Here is a 15,380-nt window from a genome sequence, read left to right on the forward strand (position 1 = left end):
GCTAACAGTGGTATTAAAGCTTTCAGCCATTCTACATAGTAATCAACGACCTCTCACATGCATTTCTGTTATATATCACCTGATACTGTGTTCATTGTCTGAAGCTGGTATTATACTACTGACACTAATTTGTGGGAGACATGTGTGGTGTACCAGGTCCGCGGCTTCAAAAAAAAGGGCCAGGTTTAAAATCCGTATAGCCATGTCGTTCTCCGTGGGCATGATTACATGATCGCGGGGAGTTAATGAGGTAGTTGGAGCGAGTCGCACCTGCACGTGTGGGTGCGATCATTCTCAATTGCTTCACTGGCTTCCTGAGGCATGTGATTAAGGCGCTGCGCCCACGGAGGCATGGGCAGATATATATATACAGGTCGGCACCAGGAAAGAGGGGTTAGATGGATCAAGAAGAAAAGGAAAAAGAGGTTAAAGAAAGTGAAAGGCAGTCTTAGCAGGAGGATCTGGCCAACTGAAAGGAGGAGACCGCACAAGCTGGGGACCTGCGAAGGAGCGTTTGGTTGTGGCGCTGAAGGGGCTAGTCTTCCCCACTGAATGTTCGGGTGAGTGGGGTGAGCAAGGCAGGTGTCCTCCTGTGGGATCTGAGGAGCGACTACGTGAGCGCGAAAGAAGAAGGGAGGAGAGCCGACATCGGGCGGTCTGGCTGTGATGTCCTTAAGGCAGCTAAGACGGAGGTTGGCTGAAAGGAGCTCGTTGCTGTTGGGTCTTCGCCAGCTATGCAAGTTACGGGTGAGCCGGGGAGAATGACAGAAGGAGGTGTGCTAAGATCGTGAAGAGTGAGACTGCAATTTTTAACCTCGGATTTTAAAGGATTTATTTATTGTTTTTATCCCCACTTTGCACTGTTTTTATGGATTGATTTATTGGAACGGTGTAGCACTGCAGTTTCTGTTTTGACACAACCGTTTGTTTTAATAAAAGCAACTTTTTGAATTAACCCCTGGCTTCATTAGAGAATTGTCCTCATTTGTCAGCTCATCTCGGTGACATTACCGATGGTGTCAGGTTCAAGAGCTCCCAGCAGTCGGAAGGGAGCGTGAATAATAAATTGGAACCTTAGATTTAAGTTTACTAGGACAGGCCAGTGTGGATGCATATTTAAGGTTGCCTTGAAATGACTGATGCCCTTTCAAGACTTGGATAAACAGGATGGAAAATTAAATAATGGATTAATGCTATCAATAACACATCATTTATTCACAATCCTGTAAAAATAAGCCAAATGGCCTGTGAAGTTTGATATTTTTTCAACTCTCCAAAGAAAGATTATGATAGTTAGTGGAGGACTCCTCCAAAGCATCAATACACTTTCCATCATTAAATAATGACGGAACCTGACAGGAAGAAATGAAAACACACCCCTGTCTTCATCTGTTATAAAATTATTATTAAATGTTCTAAGAAATAGACAATGCTCTATTTATTATGCTTGCATGAACTTCTGGAGAAAAACAATCTTTACATTTTTATCCTGCTGAACATTTTCCATTGCCCTTCCAAATGCCCTTGCCTTTGGATATCTAATAGCCTAGGAAAAACTGTGAATAAATTCATAATAGCTTAATAATGGAATTTATCGCTGAACCACTGACATGATATGGGGTGTATCATGGCTTTATTATACATAATAAAACAATCTCAGATTCTCATAAATTGCAGGCTACTACAGCTGCATCTACTGAATCAGATTCTGTCCTTTCTGATATCATGTTAAAAAAATGTTATTATTCTAGTCATTTTTATCAGTTTAAGTACCTGTAGATTCATCTTCAACTTTGACACATGTTTAGATTGCTCTTTGATTCTATGTGTGTTTCTAGGTCTTTGTTTATGAGGAAAGTGCCTTTACTACAAAATATGAAAGGTATAAACTACCAGACTGTAAATAATTAGTGCTTTGAAAAAATCTATTATTTAATAATATATCTATGTGTTTCATTATTCGATTTGCACTCATCTCCGTAAGATAAGTATTAGGGTGAAGTTAAATGAATAATACAAAAGGCAGATTGTAAAAAAATAACTCTACCTTCTGAGTGAATTTCACTCACTCAAAAAGTTACCCAGATTGAAAATAGAAGCTTGAGTTGTGTCTGTACCAAGCAGGTATTTTTTGCCTTAGAATATGGAAATCTTATTAATGCTCATTCTTTCTATGCACATTTTCTCATTTCAGATTTCACCAGGTCTAAGTCCTCTGCTCATATCACCCCTATTTTAGCTTCACTACATTGCTGCCAGTTAGTTATAGAATCCATTTTAAGATCCTACTTTTATCCTATAAAGCTCTGAATGGTCTGACTCTAGTATATGTTAAAGACATGGTGCATTTTTAGCATACAGGTAGACCTCATAGATCATCTGAACAGAGCTCATTTAGTATTACATGCACTAGATTAAAAACAAAAGGGGTTAGAACCTTCTCTGTTATGCCCTCCAAAGTCTGGAACTATCTCCCCCTTAATATCAGAGCATCTACTGTAATTCTGTAATTACATTTAAAACTCGATTAAAAACATATTATTTTATACAGGCATTTCTTTCTTGTTTTTAGATCTTTCTATTGTGTACTTTATACATTTTAGCTATGATGGCTTGCTAATTTTACTATTTTTTTCTTGAAGCTTTTTATTTTAATTTTATTATTCTTTTTATACCTTATTGTTTTATCATTGTTAAGCAAGCATAGTGCTCTATAAACAAATAAATTAAATTAAATTCAGTCCAAGGCACTTAAAAAATCAAGAGGCTAGAATCATGGCTAGAATCAAATGAATTCTGGGGTGTTCCGTTTCAAACAGCTGCATGTCAATATCACATTCATAAAAAACGGAAGTCATCATGGAGAAGCCATCAAAGTAGTTATGCTTCCTTGGTGTTTGATATGTGTCAGGATTCTAAAATGAAGAATTGTGTGCCACTAACAAGTATTAAATTACAAAATACTCATGTTGCTGTGAGGATCAGATGGTAAAATATGGTTTAAAAGAAATACAAATGAAATGTACATTTCAAAGCAGTAGATAGAAACTGATAAGGACTTCAGTTTTCCAATTATTTTTATGAGATACAAATTATATCATTAGTCTCCTCAGATATGGTTTCAGTGCCCTCCATAGTGCTCGTGCTGATATCTCTCAATTTGTGCTATTCTGAATTAAAAAAATAATCTTATAGGTGATAAATTAAATGAAATTGTCAACTCCTAGAATTAAAGGATTTAGTTGTCAACTATATATTTTATCAGTAAATCCTAATGATTTAAATTCCAAAAGAAGGGAAAGATGATTGAAGATAGTGGATGCATTTTGACATGAAGGGTAAAATGTTGTTGCTAAATATGCTAAATAGTGAACTTGTAAATCACTATGATGCACTGTGCAAAAGAAGAAATATTGCCTGGAGTAAGGGTAAAAACATCTCCATGGGTCTGAGATGTTTTGATCCTACATGAAGTATAATATTATTGTAGCAGTTTAGGATAATGCCATGGCAGATGCTCCTGAGTAATCTACTGTAAATCACAGTCTAGTATGTAATTAAAATTCCCTGCCATTACAAGTTCATCCAAGCTTATATTAGAAACAGCTATTCAAATTTTGATCATAAATTCTTTATCATCTGTCTTTGGTACATGTATGTTGACTTGGCCAATTTTTGTTTCAATTTAATCTCTCCATCATTACAATAAAAATTGTGCCCTTTAGGATCCACTGTTGTCTCACGAGCTATAAAATAGATTGCCGTGTGGATCAAAATTCCCACTCCTTGTGCCTTCTTGTTAAAAATGGAATAAAATGTTTGTCCATTTCAGTCTCTTTTTAATTGAAACTGACTCCTGGTAGTTAGATGTGTCTCTGAAAGGAAAAATACATCTGGTCATATTGAACTGAGGAGCAGGTTTACATTTTTTATTTGAACTCATAACTGAGACCTTTAAAATTCCAAGTTACTAACTTAATTAGAAGTCAGGATAGCAACATAATTTCCTTTGGAAATTTGTGATGAAAATTAACAAATGCAACATGGTGATTAGTGAGCAGCAATATGCTTTCATGCCAAGAAAGAGCACAACAGATGCAATGTTTGCTCTAAGGATGTAGATGGAGAAGTTTAGAGAAGGCCAGAAGGAGTTGCATTGTGTCTTTGTGGATCTTGAGAGAGCATATGACAGGGTGCATCGAGATGAGTTGTGGTGTTGAATGATGAAGTCGGGAGTGACAGAGAAGTATGTCAGAGTGGTACAGGATATGTACGAGGGAAGTGTGACAGAGGTGAGAACTGTAGTAGGAGTGACAGATGCATTCAATGTGGAGGTGGGATTACATCAGGGATCAGCTCTGAGCCCTTTCTTATTTGCAATGGTGATGGATAGGTTGACAGATGAGATTAGACAGGATTCCCCTTGGATTATGATGTTTGCTCATGACATTGTGATCTGTAGTGAGAGTAGGTAGCAGGTTGAGGAGACCCTGGGGAGGTGGAGATATGCTCTAGAGAGGAGAGGAATGAAGGTCAGTAGGAACAAGACAGAATACATGTGTGTAAATGAGAGGGAGGTCAGTGGAATGGTGAGGATGCAGGGAGCAGAGTTGGCGAAGGTGGATGAGTTTAAATACTTGTGATCAACAGTACAGAGTAAAGGGGATTGTGGAAGAGAGGTGAAAAAGAGAGTGCAGGCAGGGTGGAATGGGTGGAGAAGAGTGTCAGGAGTAATTTGTGACAGACGGGTATCAGCAAGAGTGAAAGGGAAAGTCTACAGGACGGTAGTGAGACCAGCTATGTTATATGGGTTGGAGACGGTGGCACTGACCAGAAAGCAGGAGACAGAGCTGGAGGTAGCATAGTTTAAGATGCTAAGATTTGCATTAGGTGTGATGAGGATGGACAGGATTAGAAATGAGTACATTAGAGGGTCAGCTCAAGATGGACGGTTGGGAGACAAAGTCAGAGAGGCGAGATTGCTTTGGTTTAGACATGTGCAGAGGAGAGATGCTGGGTATATTGGGAAAAAGATGTTAAAGATAGAGGTGCCTGGCAAGAGGAAAAGAGGAAGGCCTAAGAGAAGGTTTATAGATGTTGTGAGAGAGGACATGCAGGTGATGGGTGTGACAGAGCAAGATGTAGAGGACAGGAAGATATGGAACAAGATGATCCGCTGTAGCAACGCCTAACGGGACCAGCCGAAAGAAGAAGAAGAATAAGAAGAAGTACATACAGTATATATCTGACAATTAAATTATTGTCATGTTACATTTAGTACGTTTTCTTCCTATCTTAATTTAGCCTTCAACAGGTTCTTAATACCCCCTCTGTGGTACGGCTGTAACACAAGTACTCATTTCAGAACAGTTTCACAATATAAACAGTCAGAAAAATGCATTTCTTACCCACCCTGAACAGGCCACCTTTTCATCACCCTGATATTGGCAAGAACATTTTCTAATTTGGTATCATGTCACTGTGTTGTACTAAATATCCCATTAAATGCTGGAAAACCCCTGCTATTTTCATTTTTAATTCCTGATTTGATCTTAATACTCCTTCTGTTTCCATATGCAAAACGGTACCCATTTTTAGTTTTTTTTTTCCCCTAAACCACAGAGTGGAAAAATTAATCTATGTTTATGGCTAGACTATGTAAAGATGATCTTTACCATAATACAGTGGAACCTCTAGATACGAGTTTAATTCGTTCCAGCACTGAGCTTGTATAGCGAATTTCTCGTATCTAGAACAAACTTCCCCATTGAAAAAAATGGAAATCCAGTTAATCCGTTTCGCACCCCAAATATATTAACATAAAAATCAATTTTCCTAACAAATAACACTGATAAATTATATATACTGTAGTCTACCTTTAATAAATAACACTGGTAAATAATATAACTGATTATTAAAAGAATCAAAACAGGTGTCTAAAGTGCAGTAGAGCATTCAATAAATCTTTAAATAAATAACCCTTAAAACAGTTGTGAAGTGGAGGTTTAAAATACACAAGATGACAATCCCCGGTGTTTCTTCTCTGTTAGCGTCTCACCTGCGGGCTCTGCAACAGGCGAGACACTCTTAATGCAGCTGACCTTCTCTACACCGTCCTGCTGCAGCTGTTTGGCTCGTCTGTTCAGCTACACGCGAGCCTGTACTCGCTCGCTCTCCCGCACCGACTTCCTGCCTGCCTGCTCGCGCGCTCTCCCTCTCTCTCTCTCCTTCTTCCCCTTAACCGGCTCGTGCTTCTCTATATATGCGGGGAGGACATGGCAGCTGCAGCCCATCAGCCACAGGAACAATCATGGATGTGGGCAGTTTCCCACCTGTGCACTTAAGTGAGAAACGCAGACACCGCAGATCGCGGCTCGCAACTGCTACCACGCCCCCTCGCTAAGCCGCGAGCTATACCCACAGCCTGGCTCGTGGCTCGTTAAGCGAGCCAATGCTCGCATTTAGATCTGAATTTTTCGCTCATACTTTCCTCGTATTTTGAATTTCTCATATACGGAGGTGATCGTATCTCGAGGTTCCACTGTACCAGAAAGTGGCGACATATTGTGTGTTGGACCTCATAAACTTCAGTGCCTTCTTCTTATATAACCCTATTGTTTCCCTTGTTTATTCAGTCCATTTTTACAGTTATTACTTATAGTTGCCAAAAACTCTTAATCTTTGAAGTGAGTATTCAGGATTCAATTTATCTGATACTTTTGACACCAGTTATCTTTGGCTAACACAACAGGCATTACACTATAAGAAAAAACTGGATGAAGCAAGTTTAAAAAAGATCAAAAATGGAGACATGCAGATGAGAAGTAAACACTATGGTCACTAGTCTCCTGTGCTCAATATTTTCTGATTAACATTCAGTAACTGCATAAATACAATATCAGAGGAAGACAGAAACTCCAAGAATTAGTGCATTTTCTGACAGTCCAAAAATGGACTCTGATCCTGATAGGTGGTTTCTCTGTCTACCATATGGAATGGACTAAATCATCATAGAGGAGCAGAGGGGTTGGAGTGTGTTTTATGTTGAAAAGAACCCTGCACACAGGTACAAAAATTGTCACATAAAATTGTTTAGTTGACCTGTAATAATTAATTATTAACTGCAACAATTTGTCTGAAAATTCTCCATTGATTTTCTGACTGCTATCTACATCCCAAGGCAAGCCAATACCAGAAGTGAACTTAACAAACTGTGTAACATAATTAAAAAATACAAAAATTAATATATGGTGGGATTATTTACTGTTAGTGGGGACTTCAACAAACCATATTTAAGGAATATTTGCTCAAACATCACCAGCATGTCACTTGGCTCGCTGCTCTAACATTTCAGATCTCATTTTGGAGACTGAAGTGTGAGAGGCATTAATACAAGTGCTACAATGTTGGATTAAACAGACAAAAATATTACAGGATATTTTTAATGTGTAGTCTGGGAAATACTTAGAGATTCCTTATCAGACTTGTATGAATGGTAGTGGTAGCTCAGATAGTCATTGGTTTAATGAAAAGATATATGGATGATTCCGGGCCTACAGTCTGCATATTTCCTAATAAAATGTAAATTACCAATAAATCTATAATTTACTGAAGGCACACACTAACACATTTCATGTTAGCAATATAAAATCAACAAGAAATGCAAGCAAAAGCTCAAGAAAACAATATTATAAAGTTGTTCAATATAAAAACTTAGGTTTAAACCAAATGATATACAGTACGTAAAAATTTCAAGACAAAACAGATACTTATGGATTACACACCAAAGTCTCTTCCAACTGCAACAATGCTTTCTCTCTAACAAATAAAGTATGAAGTATTACATTCTACAGTGGTGTGAAAAACTATTTGCCCCCTTCCTGATTTCTTATTCTTTTGCATGTTTGTCACACAAAATGTTTCTGATCATCAAACACATTTAACCATTAGTCAAATATAACACAAGTAAACACAAAATGCAGTTTGTAAATGGTGGTTTTTATTATTTAGGGAGAAAAAAAAATCCAAACCAACATGGCCCTGCGTGAAAAAGTAATTGCCCCCTGAACCTAGTAACTGGTTGGGCCACCCTTAGCAGCAATAACTGCAATCAAGCGTTTGCGATAACTTGCAATGAGTCTTTTACAGTGCTCTGGAGGAATTTTGGCCCACTCATCTTTGCAAAATTGTTGTAATTCAGCTTTATTTGAGGGTTTTCTAGCATGAACCGCCTTTTTAAGGTCATGCCATAGCATCTCAATCGGATTCAGGTCAGGACTTTTACTAAGCTACTTCAAAGTCTTCATTTTGTTTTTCTTCAGCCATTCAGAGGTGGATTTGCTGGTGTGTTTTGGGTCATTGTCCTGTTGCAGCACCCAAGATCGCTTCAGCTTGAGTTGACGAACAGATGGCCGGACATTCTCCTTCAGGATTTTTTGGTAGACAGTAGAATTCATGGTTCCATCTATCACAGCAAGCCTTCCAGGTCCTGAAGCAGCAAAACAACACCAGACCATCACACTACCACCACCATATTTTACTGTTGGTATGATGTTCTTTTTCTGAAATGCTGTGTTCCTTTTACGCCAGATGTAATGGGACATTTGCCTTCCAAAAAGTTCAACTTTTGTCTCATCAGTCCACAAGGTATTTTCCCAATCATTGGCAATCATTGAGATGTTTCTTAGCAAAATTGAGATGAGCCCTAATGTTCTTTTTGCTTAACAGTGGTTTGCGTCTTGGAAATCTGCCATGCAGGCCGTTTTTGCCCAGTCTCTTTCTTATGGTGGAGTCGTGAACACTGACCTTAATTGAGGCAAGTGAGGCCTGCAGTTCTTTAGACGTTGTCCTGGGGTCTTTTGTGACCTCTCGGATGAGTCGTCTCTGCGCTCTTGGGGTAATTTTGGTCGGCCGGCCACTCCTGGGAAGGTTCACCACTGTTCCATGTTTTTGCCATTTGTGGATAATGGCTCTCACTGTGGTTCGCTGGAGTCCCAAAGCTTTAGAAATGGCTTTATAACCTTTACCAGACTGATAGATCTCAATTACTTCTGTTCTCATTTGTTCCTGAATTTCTTTGGATCTTGGCATGATGTCTAGCTTTTGAGGTGCTTTTGGTCTACTTCTCTGTGTCAGGCAGCTCCTATTTAAGTGATTTCTTGATTGAAACAGGTGTGGCAGTAATCAGGCCTGGGAGTGGCTACGGAAATTGAACTCAGGTGTGATACACCACAGTTAGGTTATTTTTTAACAAGGGGGCAATTACTTTTTCACACAGGGCCATGTAGGTTTGGATTTTTTTTCTCCCTAAATAATAAACACCATCATTTAAAAACTGCATTTTGTGTTTACTTGTGTTATATTTGACTAATGGTTAAATGTGTTTGATGATCAGAAACATTTTGTGTGACAAACATGGAAAAGAATAAGAAATCAGGAAGGGGGCAAATAGTTTTTCACACCACTGTACATCAAATTCAATTGCAATAGCAAAATTTCATCCATGTGAATACCTGCAGCATAGCATAATTCACTCTTCCCTGATTCTGAGGATGACATACAGAGAATTTTTGAAAGAATTAACTTGTTTTTTTTTTGGTTTTTTTTAAAAACAAACTATTCCACATTAGGTGGCACTTTCTGGACAGTTTTTAATGTCTCATTGAAATAATATAGGGTTCTGACATTTCTCAAAAACACAACATTATCTCTGTACTAAAGAAAAAAAAGAGAACCATATTAGTAATTACTGACTGGTGGCACTCATTTGAACTGTGATGAAATGCTTTGAAATGTTTTGAGGGGCTACTGCTGTTACACATTAAACATCATGCTCCAGATAGTCTGGACAACCTACATTTTATAATCACAACTGGTCTACAGAGGGTGCCATGTGTGTTTCTTTTATATATTTTGTGAAGTATCTTTTTTTTTAAGAGTTATATTCTTTGTGTGTACTGTATACATGTGCCAATGAATTGAATTTAAATACTTTAGTTTTCAGGTTTGCCTTTTAATAGTTGTCACAATGGACAGTAGTCCATACAAAACTCTTTGGGTATGAGTTAACAAAATGTTGCCTCTGTCAGGATATAGAAACATTATGCTCTATTGGTACTACTTTATTAGCCATGGAAGGTATAAATGTATGAAATCTCTGCATACTGTACCACTAAACTGTGTACGGGGTTTATGGGATCCCACTTCTATACAACCTGTTTTCTCTCTGTGATAATGTCTATTGTTTGTTGACATGGAACAACGTAACACTGGGGTATAACTAACCAACATTATCTTGATCTCACTATAATGAAGTCCTCAGGTGCAATTGTATGTGCTTATTTGTAAAACACTAAGCAGTCAAAAGGTTAAGAACTGCTTTTTCATAATATTTTCACCTTGCTATTATTGAAATTGAAAAAACACAACTGCACTGCTCTATGAGAGTAACGAAGGTGAAAGGATACTCTAAGTTCCATGAAAAACTGCCCTAGGTATTGCTATATGATAAGAGATATAATAGATATTATATATGGAATATTATTAAATGAAACCTCATACCATCACAAGCCTCTCTGCACAAATCTTTTCATATATATTTAATCCCATTCTCCTTCCATTCCTCATCTTAGCAAGCAGTGATTCACATATTTATAGAGATATTTTGTGTGAATGATTAAATTAACTTGCAAAGTACTAAATCTCTGGTGAAGAACTATAATTCTTTCATGTTTTGCACTATTTTTGCATTGGACGTCCAGTTATTTTGTGTCATAAGTCAACTGATAATATTAAAACAGCATTGTTCTGATTGCACTACACATCATCTTGCAGTTTAAAGGCAAACAAAAGTTTGAAACATTAACAACATTGAAATTATATGCTATAAATTTCATTCAGATTCTGCTCTTGTTCAAATCCATTGTTATTTTTCTGTGTCTTTTCAAATGCTGTCAGTGGCTTAAACTGCCTTCCCTTTGTCTTTCTTTGTGTGTAAACTCCATAGCCAAAAATATCACAAAATACAAAAAACCTTCCAGAACATGACAGTACATCCAAAATAAAGAATAACACAACATTAAAAACAAAATGTTAGTTTGAACTTACACTTGGGCTTCCTGAAGAGCTTTCAGTTCTTCTGAAGTTCCCAGGTTCTCCTAATACTTAGTTACATATTATTGCATTTCTGGCTATGTACATTCAGTTAAAACGTAATAGCTGTAATCCTTGAACCTACAGAGGACTTTCTGTTCAATATATGAGCAAGAAACATCAAATTTAATTATTCTTATTAAATATGACAAAATTTGGAAAATGGGGAACAAGTCCACTCCCTGTGCTAAGATTTGTTCACAAGGGTCAGCTACAGTTATTAACTTAACAGTGTGCCTTCAGTTAAAAGAATCAATTTGACATTCTAGTTATTAATCACAAGCAGTAAAAATGCAAAGCAGATGAAGAAACACTGTTATGCAACTTTTAGCACATATCTGTTCAGCTTTGTGGCTCATACTCTCTGGAATGCATTTCCTAAGTCTGTTTATGAGACTCCATCTGTCCTGATGCTTAGATCTGGACTGAAGACCCACCAGTCCTCTTTGCCTTTTTAAAGTGCCTTAATTGACAAATTTGATCAGTCGCTTGTATTCATTGTCATTGTACTGGCACTGCCTTATTACGTGAGATTGCTGGATCTATCAAAAACTTATTCATTTTTCCTCTAGTATAACTTTATGCTTATGATCTGATATTATAAACATACTGGTATATGTCAATATTAAAGTATGTTTTATTTTAATTATTATGGTTTTGATTGTTGTACTTGGTACAATAATTAATGTTACTATCTCACACCTCCAGAATACTTTTTTCAAAGGCAGCCCTGCATATTGTCTGTAAGGTTACTTGCATGTTCTCCCAACATAACAAGTGCTTTTCTCCAATTGTTCCCTTTTTCAACTTACAACCCAAAGTCATGCAAACTAGGTTAACTGGCTACATTAAACTGGCTCACTATGTGTAAATGTAGCCATGTGATTTTTTTTTTCCCTGCACATTAATTAAAGTGAAATGACCTGACATAACTATTAAAATCAATAAAAAAACAAACTTGCTGATAATTTAATATGTGATTTAATTATAAACAAAAACTGATTCAGTTCCTCACGAACCTAGAATAAAAACTTGCAGAACTTCACATTATTAGCAAAAGAAGACAAGCATAGTATTATTAATGCAGAAATTGTGCATTTGAATACAAAAATCCAAGGAAGAAGTGAAACAAAGCACATGGATATGGCTCAGTTTACATCAGGCTGATAATTTATTCTGGATAACAATCTATCTAATAAAACAATCTCTAACTAAGTCTAAAGGCCACATTCCTCATATAACCCCCAAAAATAATGTAATGATTTCCATTAAGAACCAAGGCCAATTAGTTAATACTAGGGGGCTCCGCCACCTGCTCGCTTCGCTCGCCAACCCCTGGTGTTGGGAATGACAAAGAGCGTGATGTATGAATGAGATATAGAATAGTGTGACGGTGTAGATGATGCAAATAGAAAGCAAACAATAAAGTGTGTGGCACAGTGTAAAGGTTTATTTGAAAATTTCTTTGTACACGCCGTTTAAGTGTAAAAGGTAATTCCAGCTCAGAACTTGTAAGGTCATTTAAGATGGTTATTGTTGTGATCAGAGTCAAGTTTGTCAGAGCTTAGAAAGAGTTGTGTCTCTCCAGGAAGTAATGGAATGACTTGGGTATTTATGTTTTCCACATTAATATTTTTTGGACATAATATAGTGCGTTGTGTTAAAAGGGGCATTTGGTCTAATGAGATTGCTGTTCCAAATCTCTCTGTAACTAAGTCGTCGCAGATAAAGGCTTGAGGAATTGTAATAATATGTGGCTGAAGTCCATCTGTATTGGTGAGTGTACCATCTCTCAGTTGTAATAAGCAATTGTTATGATCTGGTTCTGGACATCGTATCTTTTTTACTAACTGTATCTTTTGAAAGCAATGCCAATTGTCTGCGTATTTTAAGGTGCACTGAACAATAGCTGAGTGCATGGCATCTGGAAGAATAGCTAATCACTGTCTAAAATCTCCTCCTCATAAAAGTACCTTTCCTCCAAATCAAATATTATTATTCATAAACGTTTGTAGAAGTTTATGAATGGTGTTGAGTAAGTGACTTCATGCCATTGAACATTCATCAATAAACAACATTTTTTCAAGACGGATGTCACGTGCAGTGCCACCGTTAATGTTCATAGTGGATACCGATTTGTAGGATCTAATGTAGTTGATAAAGATTTCAGTTTCAGGTACATCGTCAGTTATAAGCTTCTGTAGATATTCAGTATATGAATGTAAAGAAGGCAGTCTAATTTGACCCTTTTGACAACAACGTGTAAATGTATAACTGGTATTGCCAGTTGTTTCTTCAGGGAAGTGAACTGAATGACAATGATTGCAAATGACATTCATTAATCCGAATGAATTTTCCTGGTGTATGTTTTGCTTGTGCCGTTTGAGAGGCGCGTTGTTGCATGTGTAGTATTTGGGACGTGTTGTTTTGGAGCTGTAATCGATTTGCCTGTGCTGTGTGAGAAGCCCGTTGTAGCCTTCGCTGCCATTAACGTATGTCTGAGACGGGAGGTGTTTCGTTTTGAATCCGTGCCTGTTGCGATGCAGCCTTTTGATTGATAGTTTGCGTCATGTGGATCTAGGATGTAGATTTGTGCATATTTGTGTTGTTGATTTGTTTCAGGGTGCACTGTTCCAATGCGATGCAGTATTTGTGCACATATGCGAAAGCAGTATGGGCCATTGCCTTTTGGTGGCCTGATATTTACTCCGGTAGAAGCAAAAGCAAATGAACTATTGTAGGATCTAATGCAGTTCATAAAGTTTTTACTTTTAGGTACATCGTTAGTTAGAAGCTTTAGTTGAGCTTTGCGTTTTTGGAGTCGAGACATTTTTTCTTTTAGAAATATGGATAAGTAATAAGGAGTATTGCACTCACTGTTAATATGGAGCCTTTTCTGCGGTTGAACGGTTAATAGTGCCTTATTGTAATGAGATCCACCTATGCTGCATAGCCGTCTATTTTGTTGTTTCTTTCGTGTTCGTGTGTTTGTTCCTGTTATCTTTTCCTTTTCCTTTTGTACCCGTGTATTCATGACTTGTTTCTTTCTCAGCATGCGAAATATGGATAAGTAATAAGGAGGATCGCAGTCACTGTTAATATGTTTCCTTTTCTGCAGTTGAACGGTTAATAGTGCTTTATTGTAAGGAGATCCACCAATGCTGACACCTATGCTGTCTAGTGTGAAGGTGTTGATGTTCACTTTAGAATATGTGGCTTTGGGTGTCACTTCTTATGGATGTGTGTGTGTGGGGGGGGGGGTTGAGGATTGTTGTCGCGCGAGCGTCTTCTTTCTTTTTGTGTTCCTGTGTCTTGTTGAATCCCCCTCTTTGTGTGTGTCCCGTCCCTTGCTTGTAGGGTCTGTGGGGTGGTTTTGTGTTCTTTTTTTTGTGTTCCATGGGCTTGTTGAATCCCCCTCTTGGTGTGTGTCCCGTCCGGTGCCTGTAGGGGGTGGGGGGTGCCTTGCTGTTGTGCGCGAGCCTCTTTTTTTTTTTTTTTTTTGAGTCTAGTTTCGTGTGCAATGTGTTTCGTGCTTTGCCTGCGTTTGACTACTTTTTTATGTGCCTTTTCCTTTTTTCGGTGCTCGTTGCGCCTCATTTCTCCATTTTTCCTGTGCTCACTCCTTTTTTCTGTGGTCTTGTCCGCCTCTCGCGGCCCCTCATCCACCTCTCTCGCCCTCTTTTGTCCGCCTTTCTCGGCTCCTCAGCCGACTCTCGCGGACTCTTTTTGCGCCTGCGCAGTACGTCTTTTTGCAGCTACGGCCCATTGCCGGATGTGCCTGCGTCCATCATCCGGTTTAGCATTCCTCTTTTTTTTTTTTTTTTTTTTTTTTTGGGTCTAATTTCGTGTGCAATGTGTTTCGTGCTTTGCCTGCGTTTGACTACTTTTTTATGTGCCTTTTCCTTTTTTCGGTGCTCGTTGCGCCTCATTTCTCCATTTTTCCTGTGCTCACTCCTTTTTTCTGTGGTCTTGTCCGCCTCTCGCGGCCCCTCATCCGCCTCTCTCGCCCTCTTTTGTCTGCCTTTCTCGGCTCCTCAGCCGACTCTCGCGGACTCTTTTTGCGCCTGCGCAGTACGTCTTTTTGCAGCTACGGCCCATTGCCGGATGTGCCTGCGTCCATCATCCGGTTTAGCATTCTCGGTTAGTAATATGGATTATGGTTAAAACACACTCTAAATACAGATTCCTACAGTGATTTATGGCATAGCAGTTTTTCACCATTTACCATT

At 38.2% G+C, this 15,380-nt stretch overlaps 1 protein-coding gene across 1 annotated transcript in view; it reads right to left on the reverse strand.

Moving 5' to 3' along the window:
* Positions 1-15,380, reverse strand: part of cog5 (component of oligomeric golgi complex 5) — a 507,949-nt gene that overhangs the window by 145,025 nt on the left and 347,544 nt on the right. The window lies entirely within an intron of this gene.

The sequence above is a fragment of the Erpetoichthys calabaricus genome, chromosome 1 (genome assembly GCF_900747795.2).
Source record: "Erpetoichthys calabaricus chromosome 1, fErpCal1.3, whole genome shotgun sequence".
In the NCBI taxonomy this organism is placed as follows: Eukaryota; Metazoa; Chordata; class Cladistia; order Polypteriformes; family Polypteridae; genus Erpetoichthys; species Erpetoichthys calabaricus.